This window comes from Trichomycterus rosablanca, chromosome 6 (assembly GCF_030014385.1).
Source record: "Trichomycterus rosablanca isolate fTriRos1 chromosome 6, fTriRos1.hap1, whole genome shotgun sequence".
NCBI lineage: Eukaryota > Metazoa > Chordata > Actinopteri > Siluriformes > Trichomycteridae > Trichomycterus > Trichomycterus rosablanca.
Genome location: NC_085993.1, coordinates 13,402,757 through 13,426,643, shown reverse-complemented (window position 1 = coordinate 13,426,643; position 23,887 = coordinate 13,402,757). Strand labels below are relative to the sequence as shown.

General features: G+C 40.9%; 1 protein-coding gene across 1 annotated transcript in view; it reads right to left on the bottom strand.

Moving 5' to 3' along the window:
• ca16b (carbonic anhydrase XVI b) overlaps positions 1-23,887 on the bottom strand; it is a 200,720-nt gene that overhangs the window by 140,600 nt on the left and 36,233 nt on the right. The gene's annotated exons all lie outside the window — the stretch shown is intronic.

Below are 23,887 nucleotides of genomic sequence, written 5' to 3'. Positions count from 1 at the left end.
GCCCGTAAAAAGTCTTTTCAGAAGTGTGGAGGCTGTTATAGTTGCATTGGGGAGGGGGCAACAATGACTATCTATTAATGCCCATGGTTTTGGAATGGGATGTCATGGTCAAGCTCATAGTCAGGTGTCCACATGACAGTGCTGGTGCTGGTAATTTAACACTGTTATAATACAGATAACATCAACTGTTATGACCATTAATGACGGCATATGACATCGACTATGACAGGTTAATGTAAAACGTAGGGATGTAACGATGCACCACAAGACCGGTGCACATGTGCCATGATTCGAATCAGTTATTCATTTAAGATGAATCGATGTTCACTTTAAATAGCAGAGGGCACTGGCGCTTTTCATCCTGGTTGAGAGCAGGATGCCAGGTAGGAGATTTTCCAGCCAAATGTATTTATGTGAGGATACTTTCTTTATTTGCATTATTCATTTATTTATTTAATGTTGCATTTGTTTTAAAATTTCATTTCAGTTTTTTTACACAATAAGCATTATTTGGCATAGTTTGTACCCACCTCAGAAATAAAAGGGCATTCATTATTTAGATAAATAAAAGATAAGCACAAATACAGTATTTTTCCACCCCTATTTCTCCCACTTTTAGCGAATCCAATTTCTACCCGTCAATCATCCTCTCACTAATGCTGGTCCCTGCTCCTGATTGGGAGGACGAGGCCGCTCCACGCCCCCTCCGACACGTGCACAGCAATCGAACATCTTATCACCCACACTTGACGAGTGCAGTGCAGTACAGCGCTGTGTACGGAGAGCCACACCCTCTACCGCACTCCTTTCCCATCTCCGTGCAGGCACCACCAACCAGCCAGCAGAGGTCGTAATCGCACTAGTCCGAGAGAGAGTCCCCATCAGGCTAAATCCCGCCCCTATCTGAACAACAGGCCAATCGTTGTTCCTGCTGCCGCTCAGCCTCAGCCGGCAGGCAGAGCCGAGATTCGATACGATGTATTCGAGATCTCAGCTCTGGTGAACAGCGTGTGTTTTTACCGCTGCGCCACCTGAGCGGCGTATTTTTTTAAGAGAAATAATAAAAGTCATTGTCATAATTTGTCTTCAATTTCATTTTGTTTAAAAATATCGGGGAAAAATCGTATCGTGAACCCAGTATCGTGAATCGTATCGCATCGTGGGTAGAGTGTATCGTTACATCCCTAGTCAAACGTATTACTGTGTGAGAATGTTGTAAAAAAAGGGTTAAGCACAATTAAACCTTAAGCACCAGTGGCCTACTGTACATGTTTTATGTATGAAAAGAGTGTATTTTTACATTGTATGTACCTTGTTAATGAATCTGTATAGTACCAAGTTTTCTGACAACGTATAATTAGCACACTGCTAGTTGTTCAAAGGTAGCACTTATTTCCTGTACATTTCTCTATCTACAATACCTATAATAATCTATAATAATCTATAATCTGGGTCAGGGTTGTGGCAGATTTTCCACTTCGCATGGCAGGTTTTGTAAATAAATCCTTTTCACTTATCTAAATTGTTCAAATACACTTTGTTTGCTATTTTAGGTAGCAAATCCACCTATTGGTATATTTTGGGGAGGAGAGATATGGCTGGATTACCCACACAAAATCAAACTCACATAGAAAATACCCCAAAAATAGGATCCAATTCATATACTTAGAACCATGAAGCTGTGGAGCCCACACCTCCTACCCTACTGTGGGAATCTACTGTGGACCTTAACTTTATACTGATGGCCTTCTGCCAAAGATTCTTTCAAGTGAAAATCTGGGTTTTTTCCAGACAGTAATTACGACATTGTGGTGCTGTTCTTGTGCTCTCATTTTAAAATAAACTACACTTAGAACCTCCCATTGAAAAAAAAAACATTTATTTAAAACTCACACTCTATTAATTATCTACTTATTAATTAATTTTCTCACACCAAGCTGTGATCAAGAACCCCAGTCATGGATCGAACCCATGTCCTCAGGACCAATGTTGCTACGTGGCACCCTCTTCATCAGCTGTACCGGTGTGCAGGCCAAATTTATAATCCCAAAAACATTCTTCTTCAAGAAACACTAGACCGCAGAACCCAGATTGAATTTAGTAGGGGGACAGTGGTAGCCTAGTGGGTAGAGCTTTGGGCTATCAACTGAAAAGTTGAGAATTCGAATCCCAGCTCTGGATTCTGTAAAGTTGCTCTGAAACCATTGTAAAAAGCGCTACACAAATAAAATTGACTTGACTTGACATGCAGCCACTGTTGGACCCTTGAGCAAGGCCCTTAATCCTCTCTGCTCCACCCCAGCTTCCAAACAAGCTGGTATATGCAAAGAAATAATTTATTTGTACTGTACACCTTTATATGTATATATGACAAATACATCAACCATAACATTACAACCACCTCCTTGTTTCTACACTCACTGTCCATTTTATCAGCTCCACTTACCATATAAAAGCACTTTGTAGTTCTACAATTACTGACTGTAGTCCATCTTTTTCTCTATATATTTTTAGCCTGCTTTCACCCTGATCTTCAATGGTCAGGACCCCCACAGGACCACCACAGAGCAGGTATTATTTAGGTGGTGGATCATTCTCAGCACTGCAGTGACAATGACATGGTGGTGGTGTGTTAGTGTGTGTTGTGCTGGTATGAGTGGATCAGACACAGCAGCGCTGCTGGAGTTTTTAAATACCGTGTCCAATCACTGTCCACTCTCCTACCTAGTTGGTCCACCTTGTAGATATAAAGTCAGAGACGATCGCTCATCTATTGCTACTGTTTGAGTTGGTCATCTTCTAGACCTTCATCAGTGGCTGGATGTTTTTGGTTGGTGGACTGTTCTTAGTCCAGCAGGAACAGTGAGGTGTTTAAAAACTTCAGCAGCATTGCTGTGTCTTATCCACTCATACCAGCACAACACACACTAACACACAACCACGTCAGTGTCACTGCAGTGGGGAGAATGATCCACCACCCAAATAATACCTACTCTGTAGTGGTCCTGTGGGGGTCCTGATCAATAAAGAACAGGGTGAAAGTAGGCTAAAAAGGTATGCAGAGAAACAGATGGACTACAGTCAGCAATGGACAGTGAGTGTAGAAACAAGGAGGTGGGTTTAATGTTATGGCTGATCAGTGTGTGTGTGTGTATATATATTAGGGCTGTCGAAGTTAACGCGATAATAACGCATTAACGCAATCTCAATTTAACGCGATTTAAAAAAATAGTGCCGTTAACGCAAATTCTAGTTCATGTTGAGACTTGACTGGTAGAACCAACGTTTTAATGTATGCACTTGCATAATAAAGAAATAAATACACGGTATATTCACAAGTTGTCGGGAGCAAAACACTTTATTAACTTAATCTGTTACGGCACAGAATACCGGAGTCAAGCACGCTAGTCCATGAACTATGGAAGCCCCAAAAGGGTCAAAACACACTCACTTCGTGTAGAAACGTCCACTTTTCACATTTCACTTAAAAATCCTTGTTTTCTATAACATTTACACAGATTTTATTTAATGTGATTAATCGCGATTAACTATATGAAATTCTGAGATTAATCGCGATTAAAAATTTTAATCGTTTGACAGCCCTAATATATATACAGTGTATCACAAAAGTGAGTACACCCCTCACATTTCTGCAGATATTTAAGTATATCTTTTCATGGGACAACACTGACAAAATGACACTTTGACACAATGAAAAGTAGTCTGTGTGCAGCTTATATAACAGTGTAAATTTATTCTTCCCTCAAAATAACTCAATATACAGCCATTAATGTCTAAACCACCGGCAACAAAAGTGAGTACACCCCTAAGAGACTACACCCCTAAATGTCCAAATTGAGCACTGCTTGTCATTTTCCCTCCAAAATGTCATGTGATTTGTTAGTGTTACTAGGTCTCAGGTGTGCATAGGGAGCAGGTGTGTTCAATTTAGTAGTACAGCTCTCACACTCTCTCATACTGGTCACTGAAAGTTCCAACATGGCACCTCATGGCAAAGAACTCTCTGAGGATCTTAAAAGACGAATTGTTGCGCTACATGAAGATGGCCAAGGCTACAAGAAGATTGCCAACACCCTGAAACTGAGCTGCAGAACAGTGGCCAAGATCATCCAGCGTTTTTAAAGAGCAGGGTCCACTCAGAAAAGACCTCGCGTTGGTCGTCCAAAGAAGCTGAGTGCATGTGCTCAGCGTCACATCCAACTGCTGTCTTTGAAAGATAGGCGCAGGAGTGCTGTCAGCATTGCTGCAGAGATTGAAAAGGTGGGGGGTCAGCCTGTCAGTGCTCAGACCATACGCCGCACACTACATCAAATTGGTCTGCATGGCTGTCACCCCAGAAGGAAGCCTCTTCTGAAGTCTCTACACAAGAAAGCCCGCAAACAGTTTGCTGAAGACATGTCAACAAAGGACATGGATTACTGGAACCATGTCCTATGGTCTGATGAGACCAAGATTAATTTGTTTGGTTCAGATGGTCTCAAGCATGTGTGGCGGCAATCAGGTGAGGAGTACAAAGATAAGTGTGTCATGCCTACAGTCAAGCATGGTGGTGGGAATGCCATGGTCTGGGGCTGCATGAGTGCAGCAGGTGTTGGGGAGTTACATTTCATTGAGGGACACATGAACTCCAATATGTACTGTGAAATACTGAAGCAGAACATGATCCCCTCCCTGGGTGAACTGGGTCGCAGGGCAGTGTTCCAGCATGATAATGACCCCAAACACACCTCTAAGACGACCACTGCTTTATTGAAGAGGCTGAGGGTAAAGGTGATGGACTGGCCAAGCATGTCTCCAGACCTAAACCCAATAGAACATCTTTGGGGCATCCTCAAGCGGAAGGTGGAGGAGCGCAAAGTCTCGAATATCCGCCAGCTCCGTGATGTCGTCATGGAAGAGTGGAAAAGCATTCCAGTGGCAACCTGTGAAGCTCTGGTAAACTCCATGCCCAGGAGAGTTAAGGCAGTTCTGGGAAATAATGGTGGCCACACAAAATATTGACACTTCAGGAACTTTCACTAAGGGGTGTACTCACTTTTGTTGCCGGTGGTTTAGACATTAATGGCTGTATATTGAGTTATTTTGAGGGAAGAATAAATTTACACTGTTATATAAGCTGCACACAGACTACTTTTCATTGTGTCAAAGTGTCATTTTGTCAGTGTTGTCCCATGAAAAGATATACTTAAATATCTGCAGAAATGTGAGGGGTGTACTCACTTTTGTGATACACTGTATATATATATATATATACGTATATACAGTATATATTCCCTCGGTATTTCTACTGTTTTTTTTATTATATAATGTATAATTTGTAAACGGTCCCTCTGTGAAATGGAAAAGTGTTGTTGATCTACAATCATTAAAATGTCATCAAATTCGCCTGACTGCAGATAACATTATGGTTGCTCCCCAAGCCACTTCTGCTTCTAGACGCAAAGTGTTTTAAACACACACACACACACACACACACACACAGAGAATTATATTAAACATGCAAGAAAATCTGTAGCAGAAGAACTAACAGACTAAAAATAAAGTGAGAGGGGAAAAAAACTGAGTCAGTGAGAGAGGACAAAAAATACAGAATGTAACTGGCGATGTTTGCACACCCCTGCACATGTATCAAAAAGCTTCATGCTGAGCAGAATCAGGACTCCCATCCAGCCTTTATTATTCTATTTAAACTGCAACCCACACTCCTCTAAACGCTCACTATAAAGCATGCGTAGCAACATCTGTCCCGCAATTCTCTCTGCAGCTCGATAATTGTCCTGTTTATCTTACTCGCTGTGTTTCAAAGCCGTAGCGCACCTGTGGGAGACCTCCTGCACACGGGAAAATGTGAAGAGACATCTAAAAAACGTAAAGACCTAACGTCCTTGCATACATGATTAGCAAAATATAGTGGCTGCTTCATTTGGATTAGGCTTGTGTCAATTCTGTAGCCCACACACTGTGGGTTGAGCAGAAATACATCTGACACAAGGCAATAATTCATTGTAGGTCATCACGTGCTTACTCAAACACCCACTTCCTTATAATTAGGGCTTTTTTTGAGTAGCCAGTTCACCTCCAGGTATGTTTTGGGCAACCCACATATGAACACAATGGAAAACTCATCACAGTAAATGGCTGGAAGCTGGGATCAAAACCAGGTTCTGAGGACCCTGGAGCTGCGAGCTGCTGTGCTGCCCATTAACAGATACGCCTGAGAGAAACAATAACTGACAGCCTACTACTGCAAAGACAGGATAACAAATAAATGGTACACTACATGTCAAAATCTATTAAGACAATTCTTTCAGTTAGTGGATTTGCTATTTCAGAAACACCTTACTAGCAGGTGAATAAAACCAATTTTTTCCTCAATCTAGTCGTATCCGATTGCATTTCGCATCCTCTCTACTACTGCTGGGTTGAATAACACACGCCCCCTTTGACACGTGTGCAGTAGCCGACCGCTTCTTTTTACCTACATGAGGTGAGTTAATATGCCGTTCATCGCATACAGAGAGTCACGCACTGATCTGCAATATCTCTCTGTGCGGGCACCATCGATCAGACATGCCTGAGAGAATCAATAACTGACAGCCTACTACTGCAAAGACAAGAATAACAAATAAATGATACACTACTAGGGATGCATCGATACCATTTTTTCCCAACCGAGTACGAGTACAAGTACATGTATTTTTGTACTTGCCGATACCGATACCAATACCTATTTACAATACCGTTTTTTTTTTTAAACAAAAACACACGTGAGAAGTGACGTCAACAAGTAGCACGTCAACAAGTAGCGAGTGATCAAAGTGTTTGTGCGCTAATGTGATGAAATCAAGGAGGAAAAATAAATGAATCTGAGTGGATTTGGCAACACGAATAGCATGGATTGTTCTGTAGTGAGTTGGAGGTTAATAAATATTTTTGCAATGTTGGTGTTTTGTTGTTATGTTTTGTAGAGAACGATCAGGTCAGAAATACTGTAAAATGTGTGTGTGTGTGCCGGTGTATTCTGATATAAACTATATTACCCCCCTGTCCCACCTGTTTACACTCCTCTCCTGCGTTTCCCCTCACACCGTATCCTGCGTTCTCATTGGCTGTTCGACATGTCACTCATTCCCAGTCGCACATCTGAGATCAGATATCTGACGTGCTAGAAAACTCGAGTGGTCGGCGAGCCGGTCGGATCGAGTTGTTGGATAGTTCACACTTAGCGATCGAGAGCCGAGTTTTGATCGCCGAGCGAACGCCGAGTTGCTCCCGAGCCGGCAAATCTAGCGCCGACCAGCCGCTGAGCGAAAATCAGGGAAAAAATCGTGTAGTGTGAACTAGGCATAACGCAGCAACATGCACTAGGCACACGGTATCAGATGTTTAGTATCGGAGCCTCGTTTGCGGGTACGAGTACAAGTTAATGAGCGTGGTATCGGGCAAATACCCGATACCAGTATCGTTACTCATGCATCTCTATACACTACATGTCAAAATCTATTAAGACAATTCTTTCAGTTGGTGGATTTGGCTATTTCAGCAACACATTACTAACAGGTGAATAAAAGCAACCATACAGCTATGTTACCCCAATTTTGTCCCTCAGTTTAGTCATATCCAATGCCCCGATTGCAATTCGCATCCTTTCTATTGCTACTGGCTTCTACTCCTGACCACAGAGGGCTGTGACTAACACACGCCCCCTCCGGCACATGTGCAGTAGCCAACCGCTTCTTTTCACCTACATGAGGCAAGTTTATATGGGGCTTAGTAACACGTCTGAAGAGTCATGCATCGATCTCCACTATCCCTAGTCTCTGTGTGGGCAGCACTGATCAGCCAGCAGAGATCGTAATTACATCAGCTCTGAGAAATCCCCTCCGGCAATCCAACCAAACGGACTAGCAAATCATTGTCCATGTAGGCACCCAGCCTGCTGATAGGAGCACAGGTACTTTCAATGTGAAAAGTCACCTTTTCAACAATTCACTCTGCCGTTCTCTCATGTGGCAAAGCGGGATAATCCACTACCACACCAGCGCTGAGATTCTAAGCTCCCGGGTCCGAATCCCAGTTCTGCTACTGGTTCGACTGGGTACCCTCTAGCAGACACAACTGGCTAACGCCTGCAGCATACAAAATTGGCCACCAATTTTGGGTGTGAAAGAGTGGACTAAGGGGCGGGGATATCAATGCTGTGTAAGGACTTTGGTTGCCCAGGGAGCCTGTACAGAAAGTGGAGGAGTGCAGAGATCATGGCATGGCTCTATGTACATGAAGCTGACCTCTGCCGCAAATCCACCAAAGTATGGAAGAATAAGAAGGAATTGGTGGACTGCGCACACGTTGGAGAGAGTGCATTTTAAAAGAATAGTTTGTCACTTTTCTGCCTTGCTAGAGCAGCCATGATCAACTATAAGTGCTATTATTGTAAAGTGGAAAGTTCTAGAAGCGGTAACAGCTCAATCACAAAGCTGTAGGTTGTTTCAATATACAGGACTGTCCTGAAACATGAAGGTAGGTCTAAAAATAGTGTTTCTATTTATTATCATTTATGTGCAAAGTACCTGTAAAAGCAGTCATAACAACAAATGTTTTGTCTGGATTGGGGTTCACGAACCAAACAGAAACAACAAAAAAAAACTTAGGCTAAGATACAAGTGGGAATACACACCAATCCTGAACTCTTGATAAATTAAGCTGATCAATGAAAACACTGGAATTTTTTTCTTTCTACTTTTGTCAGTTTGTTCTCCCCATGTTTGCGTGGGTTTACTCTGGATGCTCCAGTTTCCTCCCACAGTCCAAAGACATGCAGGTGAGGTAAATTGGAAATACAAAATTGTCCATGACTGTGTTCGATATAACCTTGTGTGAACTAATGAACCTTGTGTAATGAGTCCCTTCACTTTGTCCTCTCTTTTACTGCATTTTACTTAGTCCCTTCACTTTGTCCTCTCTTTTACAGAATTTTACTTAGTCCCTTCACTTTGTCCTCTCTTTTACTGCATTTTACTTAGTCCCTTCACTTTGTCCTCTCTTTTACTGAATTTTACTTAGTCCCTTCACTTTGTCCTCTCTTTTACTGCATTTTACTTAGTCCCTTCACTTTGTCCTCTCTTTTACTGCATTTTACTTAGTCCCTTCACTTTGTCCTCTTTTTTACTGAATTTTACTTAGTCCCTTCACTTTTTCCTCTCTTTTACTGCATTTTACTTAGTTCCTTCACTTCGTGCTCTTTTTTACTGCATTTTACTTAGTCCCTTCACTTCATGCTCTTTACTGCATTTAAACATCCTTTTTCTGGAAATGGGGTTTGTAGAAGCAATGGAGAACCAATTCAGTACTAATACCAACAGTATAGGATGTAACGTTCTAGTTTTTGGTGTCCACAAACATTCAGTAATTTCATGAATATAAATGTAAATAAATATATAAAAACACACGAAGGCTTATGGAGTTCTAATGTACTTGCTCCCTCCCCCTGCGATGAGCTTGGATCGTCTTCTAAGGGCCAGAAAGGGATTCCTGTATTTATTTCTCACTTCAAAGCTTTCTCCACCACGCTACCAGCAACTCAATCTCAGGAGAAAACGCTGCGTTTGCACAAACACATTTTCCTATTCTCCACTCTGTTCTTACTCCCGCTTGCATCATTACATTGGAGATTAATTAGAAGCTGAACTGTCAATTCACTGTCTCAGCAATTAAGGACGCCCTTATTGGTTAGCCAACAATTAGGCACACTATCATTGGCTAGCCACCTGCCCTGCCTCATTTGCTATTTAATCCCTTGACAGACAGAGAGGCAGATCACACTGGCAACTGGACTGGAACGGTAAACAATTACTTGTATCTATTACAGCTTTCAGAATCCAGACTGAAATGCAGACTGGAGGCTGGGGCCATTATTGTTTTCGCATTATGTTATGAAGGGTGAACTGTTTGGTTTGACCTCTAATGAAGCACAGGAGCTGGACTGCAGCCCAGATTGTATATACTGTATATGATTATAATCATGTTGCTTAATCAGAAGTGGCACTCCGATGCTGAAGGTGGTGTGGATGCCTGTGGTGCAGGGCTTTAATCTTCAGCTTTGGTATCTTTAGATTATGTTTGCTGTTTTTTTTATAATGCGTATGTGATTCCTGTGGGTAGTCTGGTTTGCTCTAACCTCAAAAATATGCTGAAGGTGGATTGGCTATTCTAAACAGCCCGTGTAATTGGTGCATTATCCAGGGTTTGTTTTCATAATGAAAACATAAAAATGGTCAGAAATGTACTTTATCAGGTTGATTAGAAAAACAGTTCCATTATTTTGTCATTAATATAGAGTTCAGGTGTTTTAACCACACATAACAAATGTAGAAAATCTACTAATATAAAAGACATCATTAGTTTTAAACCTATTCCAGCTATTCTGCGTCATAGTGCTCAAAGCTAATTCCATAAAGACATGCTATGGGTTTAAAGGGTTTAAAGAAACATCCATGACAGACCTGACCTCAACATCCCTGAGCACATCTGGGATGAACTTGGGACCATGATTGCAAACCAGGCCTCTAACATCAGTGACTGAATGGAGAGAAATTTCCATTAAGACCCTCCAGAACCTTATGGCAATGCTGCCTAAAAGAGTGGAGGGCACGGTGACTCAGTGGATAGCACTGTCACCTCACAGCAAGAAGGTCCTGGGTTCGATTTCCAGGTGGAGCGGTCCGGTTCCTTTCTGTGTGAAGTGGAGATACAAAATTGTCCATGACTGTGTTTGACATTAAACTTGACCTGATGAATCTTGTGTAACAAGTGATTACCTGTTCTGTCATGAATGTAACCAAAAGCGTGTAAACATGATGTTAAAATTCTAATAAAATAAATAAATTAGGGCTGTCACATGATTAAAATTTTTTATTGAGATTAATAGCAATTAAAGAACCAAATTAATTGTGATTAATCGACTGCAAAAATAACTAAGCAAAATTTGAAGTTATGCACATTTTTATTGCAAGAAAATGTTTACCAATAAAAAAATTATAAAATTATGATAAAATTATTAAATCTAAATTATCTTTAGAAAGCCAGCCAATGCCTATATAGAGTTGTTAACAGATACCCATCTTTCAGCCAGTTATTTAAAATGACAAGTCTGTTTACATTATCTGGCAATATCTTGTAACCCTGCCACTGAAAACAGGCGCTCAGGGTACCAATATGAACCATTTCTAGATGCAACACGTTTAACATCATGTAGACCCACATCGTTAACTATGTTAAAGCCTCTACAGTCCATTGCGATCCATTTAACAGCAGTGTTTGTAATGTTCCCACGACGTGTATAGTTCATGGGCTTTACATCCAAATTCCTCTGAAATAAAGTTAGACAGAGTCTGAGCTTATTTTGCCTGTAACACATATCTGTGCGCACAGAAGCCTGAAGAGAACAGGTGCTTGAACAAAGATGGTATTAAAGCGTCAATTAATAACTAATTTTGTCTAGTGATGATTTCTCACACTTTTATTTTATTTTTATTATTTAAAATACCCTATATTTCACAAGATGTAGCAGCAGCAGCTAGAGTAATTTGTAACTCACGACCACAAACTTGAAAAAGACCCGTGTTATCATTATACAGTATAAACACAATGTTGCTGTGTTAAAGCAGCACAAATTACCACAGTGATGCATGTTTAAAGTGGCAAGCATAGCCCAATTAAAATCTTTTCTCCCATTTTAGCGCATCCAATTTTTACCCGTCAGTCATCCTCGCACTAATGCTGGTCCCTGCTCCTGATTGGGGAGGACGAGGCTGCTTCACGCCCCCTCCGGCACGTGCACAGCAATCGAACATCTTATCACCTACACTTGACGAGTGCAGTGCGGTACAGTGCTGTGTACGAAGAGCCACAACCTCTACCCACTGCGCCACCTGAGCGGCATAAAAATCGTTTGATTAAAAATTGTATTCTCAATTAAAAATAAATAAATGAGTGGAGGCTGGTAAAGCCACGAAGGAGACACAAGGAGACACAGGATCTCCTACAAGCTCCAATGGTTTATTAGCTCATAAGCTACATAATTTTGGCCATATACATTTGGTGTATTGATTATTACCTATTTTATTGAAAGAAGGGATCCTTAAGCTATTAGCCAATTGAACTTTCAACTGACTGAGTACAATTTGAGGAACTGAGGATTTAACGCCTTGCTTATTAGCCCAGCAGTGGCAGCTAGGAGGTGCTGAGCCACCAATTAAATATAATTAATAATTCAGTAAAGATTGTAGTTTTAATTCTTTCTTTGATTCTTGAGTTCTTCAGTGATTGCGAAAGCTGACAATACTGTCAGTTAGAATTAACCCCAAGATTCTTCACAACCAGCCATCATCCTCTTTCAACAAGTTTGTCAGAGCTGGCATTATTCTTCCTGGCATCTTTTCCCTTTAGCCCCGACATGTTAGATATATAAAGTGTTTATTGTTTTCTGACAAAATTGGAAGGTCATTGAAAGGTGAATCCCCAAAGTATTGAGATTGGGAAACGGTGTGTGTGATTTATGACTAGAAAAATCCGGAGCCTGCACAGCCCACACAGTATTTTTCATCCAACACCAAACACACTCTGATTTGATTACAGCAAAATGAGAAAATCTTTCTCATCTATCCGAACAAAGATCATGTAAATTACAAATGAAAAACATACATTTTAATTATTGTTTTTAATTCCAGTGGATACAGCAAATTTCCCAAGGTCGCCTGGTGTACCGGCTGGAGATGCTCCAAGTAACACCTTGAGAAGCAGTGGTGTGGAATAATATGCTAAGAAAACATTCCTGTCGCAGGGAGGGAGCCAATTATCTCCAATTTAGTTGAGTCTGTCACATTTAGTTTTTTTTTTCCTCTCTAACCTTGATATGCATGTTCTGCACCTTTTCAACACTTCAACCTGACTTGATGTTGTGAATAGTAATAAATATCTGAGGCACCCTGTTGTTGACCCGGTTCCCTCAACCATTTTAAGAAATGTGCTTAAGATCTGTAGCTGCGCTGCAGCGGAGGCCGTTTGAAGTGCTCTGCATCCCTTGGGTCACGTAACGATAGCTACAAGTCAGCAGCCTACACGCGCGCGCATGAGTGCATGCTGGGTCGGGAGTTTGACAGCAACAGAAGGGAAGAGACATAGTGAAGCGGTGAGGGAGATGATGCCCCAGCTTCTGAAGTGATGATGACAGCAGCAAGGTGAAGCATTATTGTACAAGTCCCAGCCTCTCGCCAGCTGGACACAAGATTATGAGTAACACTGACATCGCGTCCCTACCTGCCTGCCAGCGTTGGGCAGGAGCACTGATACAAGTAAACTGAGTGGGTAGAGTCATTAGTTTTTAAAATTAAGTCATTATTTTCTGACCCAGTTGCTAAGTAACATTGATAACTGATACATTGCATTGTTTTACACAGTACGTACAGTGAAAACTTGTAACCCAACGTCCCCTAAACTCAAATCTTTTAAAGTCGACACCCTTTCTCAAGAAATTTGTGCCCTTAAACTTAACGTTTCCCCTAAACCTGACGTGTGTGTGACTGCTGCTTTGTTCAGCTTTGCTTGAGCGGTGCAGTAAAACGTCATCAAAGTGCGACTATGAGATGAATCTGCATTTATAGAATAACTGTCAAATTCACTCTGAAACCATCCACATGTATCTGTGTTTAGCTGGATTTTCCTTCTGTTTCACTTTTAAACTTGTGTTAAAGCTCGGGGTGCTGAAAGATTGTAAGAATCAGCTTTTTTCAAGAGTCTAAAACACTTATTGTGAAAAAAAAAACATAGAAACACTAAACCTCTCTTATTTATTACTGCTCATAAGTTCTCTCCACTAATGAAATTCCTCGCTCTTTGTTTTAGTAAAATAAGTCACATTAAGCTTTGTGCACCGGCACAGCCAGCACAAAAGCAATTTTGCCACTTCTCATGTAAAAGCGCCTTTACTGAACTGAATACAGTATTCCAAGATCAAGCCATCTCCACAATTATGAAGCATAGGAAACAATAAAGAAGTAAAGATAAAGTGCAGGTTTTATTGTATTTTTTAATTGTATGCCAGTGTTTTTTTATATTACACTGAGCAGGCATAACGTTATGACCACTGACCAGTGAAATGAATAACACTGATTATCTTTTCATCACAGCACCTGTTAGTGGGTGGGATATATTGAGCAGCAAGGGAACATTTTATCCTCAAAGTCGATGTGTTAGCAGCAGGAAAAATAAAGGGCCAAATTGTGATGGCTAGACGACTGGGTCAGAGCATCTCCAAAACTGCAGCTCTTGTGGGGTGTTCCTGGTCTGCAGTGGTCAGTATCTATCAAAAGTGGTCCAAGGAAGGAACAGTGGTAAACCGGCGACAGGGTCATGGGCGGCCAAGGCTCAGTGATGCATGTGGGGAGTGAAGGCTGGCCCGTGTGGTCCGATCCAACAGACGAGCTACTGTAGCTCAAATTGCTGAAGAAGTTAATGCTGGTTCTGATAGAAAGGTGTCAAAATACACAGTGCATCACAGTTTGTTGCATATGGGCCAGCAAAAGGGGACTAACACAATATTAGGAAGGTGGTCATAATGTTATGCCTGATCGATGTATTTTCAGTATATAAGTGTCAAAAACAACCCCATTATTTTACATTAGCCTAAAATATATGCAGTTCCACTGAACCATGGAACGCATTAACAGGTTTCCACAACATCCTTAAGGTTAAAAATACCTCGAAACTCAACGCCACTCCCAAAAGTAATTGACGTCGAGTTTCAAGGTACCACTGTATTTGAAATATACAAACTGAGCTGCCTTGCTGCCCACTCCCTACCTAGGCAGATAGGTAATGAGGCTTAGTAACTGTTTGGCAGCTTAGTTAGTTATTAATTGTTATTACAAAGGCATAAATAACAGATGTGGCTTTTGCGAAGGTTATCTACCTTTGCTATGTAGACTAAAAAAAAGGGTGTTCAAGTCTCGAAAACCTTTCCCACCCCCTTTCCCATCTCACTGGCTAACCCCCCTCAAGCATTAACCATGTTACAGAACGGAAAGCTGACAGCAATTATAAGGTTTTATTTTTAACAAAAATAAATAAATGCGGTCAGTATATGTGTCAGACATTCAGATCCTACATGGACCACAGGTACGTCAGAGCAGCTTATCTGTGTATGGATTAAAAGGGGAAAAAAGAGGAAGCGAGCATGAGCACACACACACACACACACACACACACACACACACATTCACTATCTTATCACCGAGCATCGCACTTGACATTGCAGTTGCAGCTGGAAGGACGAGGGTCTCACCAATTGTGTGTCGCTTGTGTGCTTTTGCAATTAAGGGCTTTGGTGGGTAGCTTCCCATGTATTACGATCTTTTGCTCTAGAAGTTCAGTTTCGGGATGTCTCATTTCATGACGTCTCTTCATTTTGACTGGTTTTAAACTCTCATTCACCAGAATATCACAGCAGTGCATTGTGGGTGTTCTATTTCATTTCTGACTTGGCACATGAAGCCATATTCTACACCGATCAGCCATAACATTAAAACCACCTTCTTGTTTCTACACTCACTGTTCATTTTATCAGCTCCACTTACCATATACAAGCACTTTGTAGTTCTACAATTACTGACTGTAGTCCATCTGTTTCTCTGCATACTTTTTTTAGCCTGCTTTCACCCTGCTCCTCAATGGTCAGGACTCTCCCAGGACCACCACAGAGCAGGTATTATTTGGGTGGTGGATCATTCTCAGCTCTGCATCAGACACAGCAGCGCTGCTGGAGTTTTTAAATACTGTGTCCACTCACTCTCCACTCTATTAGACACTCCTACCTTGTTGGTCCACCTTGTAGATGTAAAGTCAGAGACGATTGCTCAACTATTGCTGCTGTTTGAGTTGGTCATCTTCTAGACCTTCATCAGTGGTCACAGGACGCTGCCCACAGGGCGCTGTTGGCTGGATATATTTGGTTGGTGGACTATTCTCAGTCCAGAAGTGACAGTGAGGTGTTTAAAAACTCCATCAGCATTGCTGTGTCTTATCCACTCATACAAGCACAACACACACTAACACACCACCACCATGTCAGTGTCACTGCAGTGCTGAGAATGATCCACCACCTAAATAATACCTACTTTGTGGTGGTCCTGGGAGAGTCCTAACCATTGAAGAACAGCATAAAAGGGGGCTAACAAAGCATGCAGAGAAACAGATGGACTACAGTCAGTAATTGTAAAACTACAAATTGTACTGTAAGTCGCTTTGAATAAAAGCGTCTGCTAAATGCTGAAAATGTAAATGTCTAATCTAGTCGTATCCAATCACCCCGATTGCATTACGCTTCCCCTATGCCGATACCAATAGCGCTGCAACTGACACACGCCCCCTCCGACACGTGTGCAGTAACGACTGCATCTTTTCACCCGCACAAGGCGAGTTCAAATGCGGATCAGCTTTGTGTACGGAGAGTCACACCCTGATCAACGCATTATTTCTCGACTCTGTGCAGGCGCCATGAATCAGCTAGTAGAGGTGGTAATTGCAACAGTAATGAGGAATCCCTGGTACGGCTTCCCACCCTGTACAAACAACAGCCAATCAAGCAGGCGCCCAGCCAGCCAGATGGCAGAGCTAATATTTTAAACAACGTGTTCGAAATCTCAGCTCTGGTGTGCTAGCGTGTTTTACCACTGCGCCATCTGAGCGCCCTGACAACACCCCCCACCACCACCACCGCCACCATTTTTTAAGTTGTGCTCTCTAGTTTAAGAACCACTGGACTGCAGTATAGTTTCAGCTGTATGCAGAAGTTTAAGCACTCCTGGTCCATTCCAAATTTTGTTAATTGTTGAAGAAAAATGAAGTAAACACAATGTCTACATTCAACTCTTTAATTAATGCATAGTTACTTCTTTAAAAAAACCATGTTAAATGAGTACTTAATAACACTCTTTGCCAAATGTCACAGCTTGCAAATACTTTTTTTACACAGCTAAGGGGCCTTTAAATCTTGTGTTAGAATTGCTTACCCACTCTCTACAGAACACCTCCAGTAATGAGACATTCTTGGGCCAGCATGCATGCGCAGAATGTTAAATAGACCCACAAAGCTTTGGAAGACCATTCCAAAAACTTCAGCTTGCATTTCTTAAAGGAGCTCATGGTGAATTTTGCCTCTTTTCAGGTTTAGTTTCTTAATTGAACTGTGTCTCGTTTCCCTCCAAATTCTGCTGATATTTAGTAGAATCCATTGTTTAATCTACACATGCAATGTTTCTTGTGCCACTGGCTGCCACACTAACCCATAACAAAACAGATCCAATAAGTCCATAATACACCGACTAATCATGACATTATGACCACTGACTGACCACTGATCATCTCTTCATCACGACACCTGTTAGTGGTGGTATATATTAGACAGCAAGTGAACATTTTATCCTCAAAGTTGATGTATTAGATTTGAGCGAGTTTGACAAGGGCCAAATTGTGATGGCTAGCATCTCCAAAACTGCAGCTCTTGTGAGGAGTTCCTGGTCTGCAGTGGTCAGTATCAATATCAAAAGTGGTCCAGCGAAGGAACCAACGACAGGGTCATGGGCGGCCAAGGCTCATTGATGCACGTGGAGAGAGAAGGCTGGCCCGTGTGGTCCGATCCAACAGACGAGCTACTGTAGCTCAAATTGCTGAAGAAGTTAATGCTGGTTCTGATAGAAAGGTGTCAGAATACACGGTTACACAGTGCATCACAGTTGCAGGGCTGTTTCGGCAACAAAAGGTGCACCAACACAATATTAAGAAGGTGGTCATAATGTTATGGCTCATAGTTCTCCTCACAGTTCTCCTCAACTTTAATGTTGCATATCACATACTGCAACAACACGTACTGTTTAGTACATACTATTCCTACTGCATACTACATATTACATACTATTCCTGGCAGCTGTATGCAGAACTATAAAGCTACACTAATAATTTAGTATACCGCAGTCAACTTCCAAATTGTTTGTATTTACCTGTGGATGTAGTTAGCTTAAAATGACTTCAGACAGCTTCAATTTTATGCAGAAAATATTCACAGTTATTGTCACTACAAATATATTTCCTTTCCCTTTGGCTGAATACAAAATGAAGCAATAATGCGGTAGAGAATGGCTTTATGGTAGTTTGGAACAGGAGTGTAACATAAATAGAGTTTTTCTTAGCCAGCGTTAGCTTATATTGTGCTTGTTTCAATAGTAAGCTATTACCAATGGTAAAAAAAAAAAAAAGCAAAATGATTAAAAAAAAGGATGAAAAGGAAAAATATTAAAACGTTTATTCATGAATTAATTTATTTACACAGACAGGACACCAGTTCCAGGAATTAATTCAGCCTGGTGAGCGTCGCAGTGGGTTTGGTGCCACAGAGTGAAAACACAATACCAATCCATCCATCGCAGTAGGGCTGCCACTAACGACTATTTTATCCATTAGTCGATTCATCTAAACAATTAATTTTCCTCCAAAAAATTTAATTCAGAATCTTATTTAAGCTTTTATTTTAACAACAAACTGTATGGCATAATAACATGGCACAAAACTAAATGTAAACAGGGTTTATGTCCATATGATCAAATTCTCAAGTGCTCCATATTACACAAAGTGCAACATGTGTTTATGGCATTCTGTACACAAAGCAAAGTGCTTAAACTTATAGCAGAAATATAATAGTTAGAGGTAGGCACGTATCATTAAGTTCAACGTACAGTAACAACAGAATGAGCCCAGATCCTAACCTACACATTCACTCAAAAATTACTTCACATTCTGAGCGATGTAAACAAAGTGGTAAGTGAGCACCGCGGCAACCTCAAAAATCACGAGCCCAACGCAGCAAAGTGCGCTGCAGTTCGCTAAGAAATACGGTATTCCAAGATCTCCACGATTAAGAAGCATAATGAAACAATATAGACGTGCAACATTGCGCTAGTGCTGCTGTGGTGCCATCAAAGCTTTACACAGTGTACAAACCACCTTTTTGTTTTGTGCCAGTTTTAAGTATTCCCAAACTTTTGATGATTTGGGTCTTGAAAAACCTCTGACTGCTGCAGATGGCATTTTTTAAGACTGCGCTTAATGCAGAGAACCAATGAGTAGAGCCAAATACTACTGACTTCACACACGCAGAAAGTAGTGTTGTGGGAAATAATTAGTTACATGAATGAAAACCTTGTAGAAAATAAAAAGTAACATTATTAAAGCTAGTTTTAAAAACGATGAATCAGTTTAAAAAATTGACGTTGATGCATTTTTAGCATTGATATCATTGATTACGACGACCAATCACGACAGCCCTAATTAAAAAGTTTTTTCATTAATTAATAATAATGTAATGTAATAATGTAATAATTAATGTATTTACACAGACAGGACGCCATTTTTGGGAATTAATTTAGTCTGGTGAGTAGGGCTGAAACGATTCCTCGAGAAACTCGAGTAATTTGATTACTAAAAATCATCTATGCAAATTTTTCGCATTGAGGCATCGTTTAATCCATACAACTATATACAGCTCACGGTGTTTCACACGGACGACTTTTACTTTTGCACAACGCGTTCACTCTGTAGGCAGGTGTCGTGAAGAAGCTGAGGGCTGCATCCAAAATCACATACTTAAACAGTACTTAACAGAACTTAAAGCGGGTACTTTTCACGTACAGTTCAATGAATACTACGTATTTGGACACGTTCTGTGCTCCAGCATACTGTTCAGTATGAAAGCGCGATTTCGGACACAGCCAAGATCTTATAGCACGGACTACGAAATGGAGAGAGAAAGAGAAAATAGCGAGGGGCGAACAGACGAGACTGGACAGAAAAAAACACAGAAAGTTTGAGATCATTTTAAGCTGGAAAAAACGAAAACTCAGAACAACATCCACACCATCAGAGCGTGTTGTTGATACACTGACTTTTCTTCATTACAACCACCATGGGCTTTTTTGAAGGCTTAGGCAAACACACATGTACACGCACACAAATTTACCTCATCTAGGAGATACAATCCTGACAGAACCTCCTACAAATGCCACAAAGCCTCCCAACAGAATATTAAAGATTTATGGTGTGTGTGAGCTGTAGCTGAAACTTTTAGCTCTGAAAGTTGCACAAATTAGAGGCTTATGTTTATGTATTATTGTTTATTATACAACAATATAATAAACGCTCTGTACCACGCAACCTCCGAGCCACTAGTCTCGCTCGACTTGAGCCTCCACCCAGGACTAAAGGAAGACAAGCATCAAGGCTCTTCTCTGTTCTAGCACCCAAGTGGTGGAATGAATTTCCTCTGTCCGAACATCTGAGTCTCTTGCTGTCTTTAAAAAACGATTAAAAACCCACTTTTTTACTAAGCACTTAAGCTGACTTGTACTTATTTACTAAAAATTTTTTCCATTTCCAAAAAAAACCAAAAAAAAACCCACTTTGGTTCTAACAGGTTTCAGCAGATTTGTGTTCTTTGACTGTTGTTTACTAAAACTTGAGAAATGAAATGTTTACTATGGAAGCACTTCTGTAAGTCGCTCTGGATAAGAGCATCTGCTAAATGCAGAAAATGTAAATGTAAATGTATTATTATTGTATATTATTTATGCCTTAGTTTTAGGTTGCCTATATACGTTTTTAAAGTAATTTGATTTATTTTTTATGTATTTGTTTTTGCATTTCAAAAATGTTCTCTTTAAACTGTCCTGTATGCACAGAATAAAAGTGTACAGTTTGTTTTAAGAGAAACGTCTTATTTAATCTTTTATGTATTTATTTTTGCTCTTTATTAAAGCAAAAGTATTTCTTATTTGATTACTCGATTAATCGCTGGAATAATCGATAGAATACTCTATCACAAAAATAATTGATAGTTGCAGCCCTACTGGTGAGCATCGCAGTGGGTTTGGTGCCACCCAAAACTCAGAGCACAGAATGAAACCACAATACCAATCCATCGCAGACCAACATACAAGTTCACCTAGTTGTTTACTGTCCACTATCAAAAGTATAAACTTAACAGCAACATAAAAACACCAAGTCTTTCCTCTTTCAAAAGCCACTGGTGAGAACAAATTGATGAAAAAAAGAGATACAGACGTGAGCAGAGCAAATGGGGGGTACTGAAAATAAATATGAGCACAGAATTCAGTGGCATTATGTGTCATCAGCAGGTATATCCAGCCTGAGTGTCGCTTCCTCTAAAAATCTATTCTTCCATCTTTTATTCTGAAAACAACAACAAAAAAAACCTCTTCCACTGTGTGGATGCAATACGGCATGAAAACTGCTCTGACTGAAAACTGGAAGATGCATCGTGAATTATACATCATCCAGACGTACTCAGTGTAATGGCAATATGCACTTTACAGTGTGTACTATACACAGCCTTGAACAGTTGAATTGTTTTATATACTTCATATGGCCAAAAGTATTCGGACATGTGACCATGAGCTTGTTGGACATACCGTTTCAAAAACAAATGGTATTAAAACAGTGACCTCTATGTGACCTTTTCAGCTTCAACAACAGCACCTCTTTTGAAAAGGCTTCTCACAAGACTTTAAAGAATATCTGTGGGCACTTTTGCCCAGTCAGTCAAAAAGGCATTTGTATGGCAGGGCACTGATGTTGGTCAAGAAAGCCTCAATTGATGTTTCAGTTCATTCCAGAACTCTTCAGTGTGGCTGAGCAGACTATGGAGTTTCTTTAAACCAAGATTTATAAACCATGCTTTGTACACAGGGGTGCAGTCATGTTAAAACAGGAAATGGCCTTCCCTAATTGTTGCTGCAAAGCTGGATGCATATAATTTCCTTTATATAATTACATTTACATTTGCAGCATTTAGCAGATGCTTTTATCCAAAGTGACTTACAGTACTGGGACAGTATACAGTCTGAGCAATTGAGGGTTAAGGGCCTTGCTTAGGGGCCCAACAGTAGCAACTTGGCAGTGATGGGGCTTGAACCGGCAACCTTCTGATTACTAGTCCAGTACCTTAACCACTGAGCTACCACTTACACCGACCAGGCATAACATTATGACCACTAACAGGTGAAGTGAATAACACTGATTATCTCTTCATCACAGCACCTGTTAGTGGGTGAACAAGTGAACATTTTATCCTCAAAGTTGATGTGTTAGAAGCAGGAAAAATGGACAAGCGTAAGGATTTGAGCGAGTTTGACAACTGTGATGGCTAGACGACTGGGTCAGAGCATCTCCAAAACTGCAGCTCTTGTTGGGTGTTCCCGGTCAGTATCTATCAAAAGTGGTCCATTGAAGGAACAGTGGTAAACCGGCGACAGGGTCACCTTGCAACTTACAGGAGTTAAAGGATCGTCTGCTAACATCTTGGTGCTAGATACCACAGCACACCTTCAGGGGTCTAGTGGAGTCCATGCCTCAACGGGTTGGGGCTGTTTAGGCAGCAAAAGGGGGACCAACACAATATTAGGAAGGTGGTCATAATGATATGTCTTATCAGTGTATTTATTTCATTTAATACATGTTAGCAACTGTTGTTGTAAGAATTAAAAAAACTGGAGGGGTGTCCCAATACTTTTGTTCTTATATTGTTAATCATATGAACAGACTGCTACTTAAACACAGCCCATGACTTGTTTATCTTTTAACAGATACAGTAAGTCAGAGAACCAATTCCAACTGACACCCACCTATCATCATTTAGCATCACCAGCCCCCTGATTACCAGCTGCACCTGTTTCTGTTTAGAGACTCATTAGCTTGTGTATTTATACTCTCAGTTTCCCACAGTGCATTTCTGACTTCTCACCATATTCCTCTGCAATTATCAGCTGTGTTTACCTTTTACTTTTCAAAAGAGAATGCTGTTTTATTTGTACACGTTTATTTTCACGACTTTGCCCAACTAACTAAATTAGTTTGCTTTGCCTTGCAAAATGGGGTTTAAAACATCACGTCCCAGTCAGCTGATAGTGCCAATGACATTAATACCCAGATCTCAGCGGAGCAGTGGCATAAGATATATACGAGGGATCTTCAAAAAGTTTCCGCAATTTTACCTTTTGGTTGGAAACGGTGAGGGTGGGAGAAGTAGTAATTGGCGTGTCTGAGAGACGCTTATAGTCTGAATTTAGCACCATCTGATTTCCACCTTTTTAGACGCTCAAAGAAGCTTTAAGGGGAAGAAGATTTTCATGTGATGATATAAAAGCAGTGATGCATCAGTGGCTACGTGCTCAACCAAAAACATACACTGATTAGCCATAACATTAAAACCACCTCCTTGTTTCTACACTGTCCATTTTATCAGCTCCACTTACCATATAGGAGCACTTTGTAGTTCTACAATTACTGATTGTAGTCCATCTGTTTCTCTACATATCTTTTTAGCCCTCTTTCATGCTGTTCATCAATGGTCAGGACCACCACAGAGTAGGCAGGGCTCTAGAGTGCGACCAATTTGGTCGCACATGCGACCTAATTTCTCAATGGTGCGACTAAAAAAAATCTCAGGTCGCACCGGTGCGACCAGGCGTCCGAGGGAAAAAAACAACAACAGACACACATTAGGCCAATATCATGGTCTAAACCAATCAGAGATGGTGAAGGGCGGGACAATATTGTAGCGGCGATATGTGAGCGACATTCAGCTCAGCCAATCAGAATGCAGCACCAGGTTTATACACGTGCGTTCGGACGTTCTGCAGTAAGTTTAGTTTTGTATATGAGACTCGCCGGATGTTCCAGAATGGAAGTTCGGGTTCTGGAGCTCGGCGGTGTAAAGTGTTGTAACGCTCACTTAAGTCCTGAC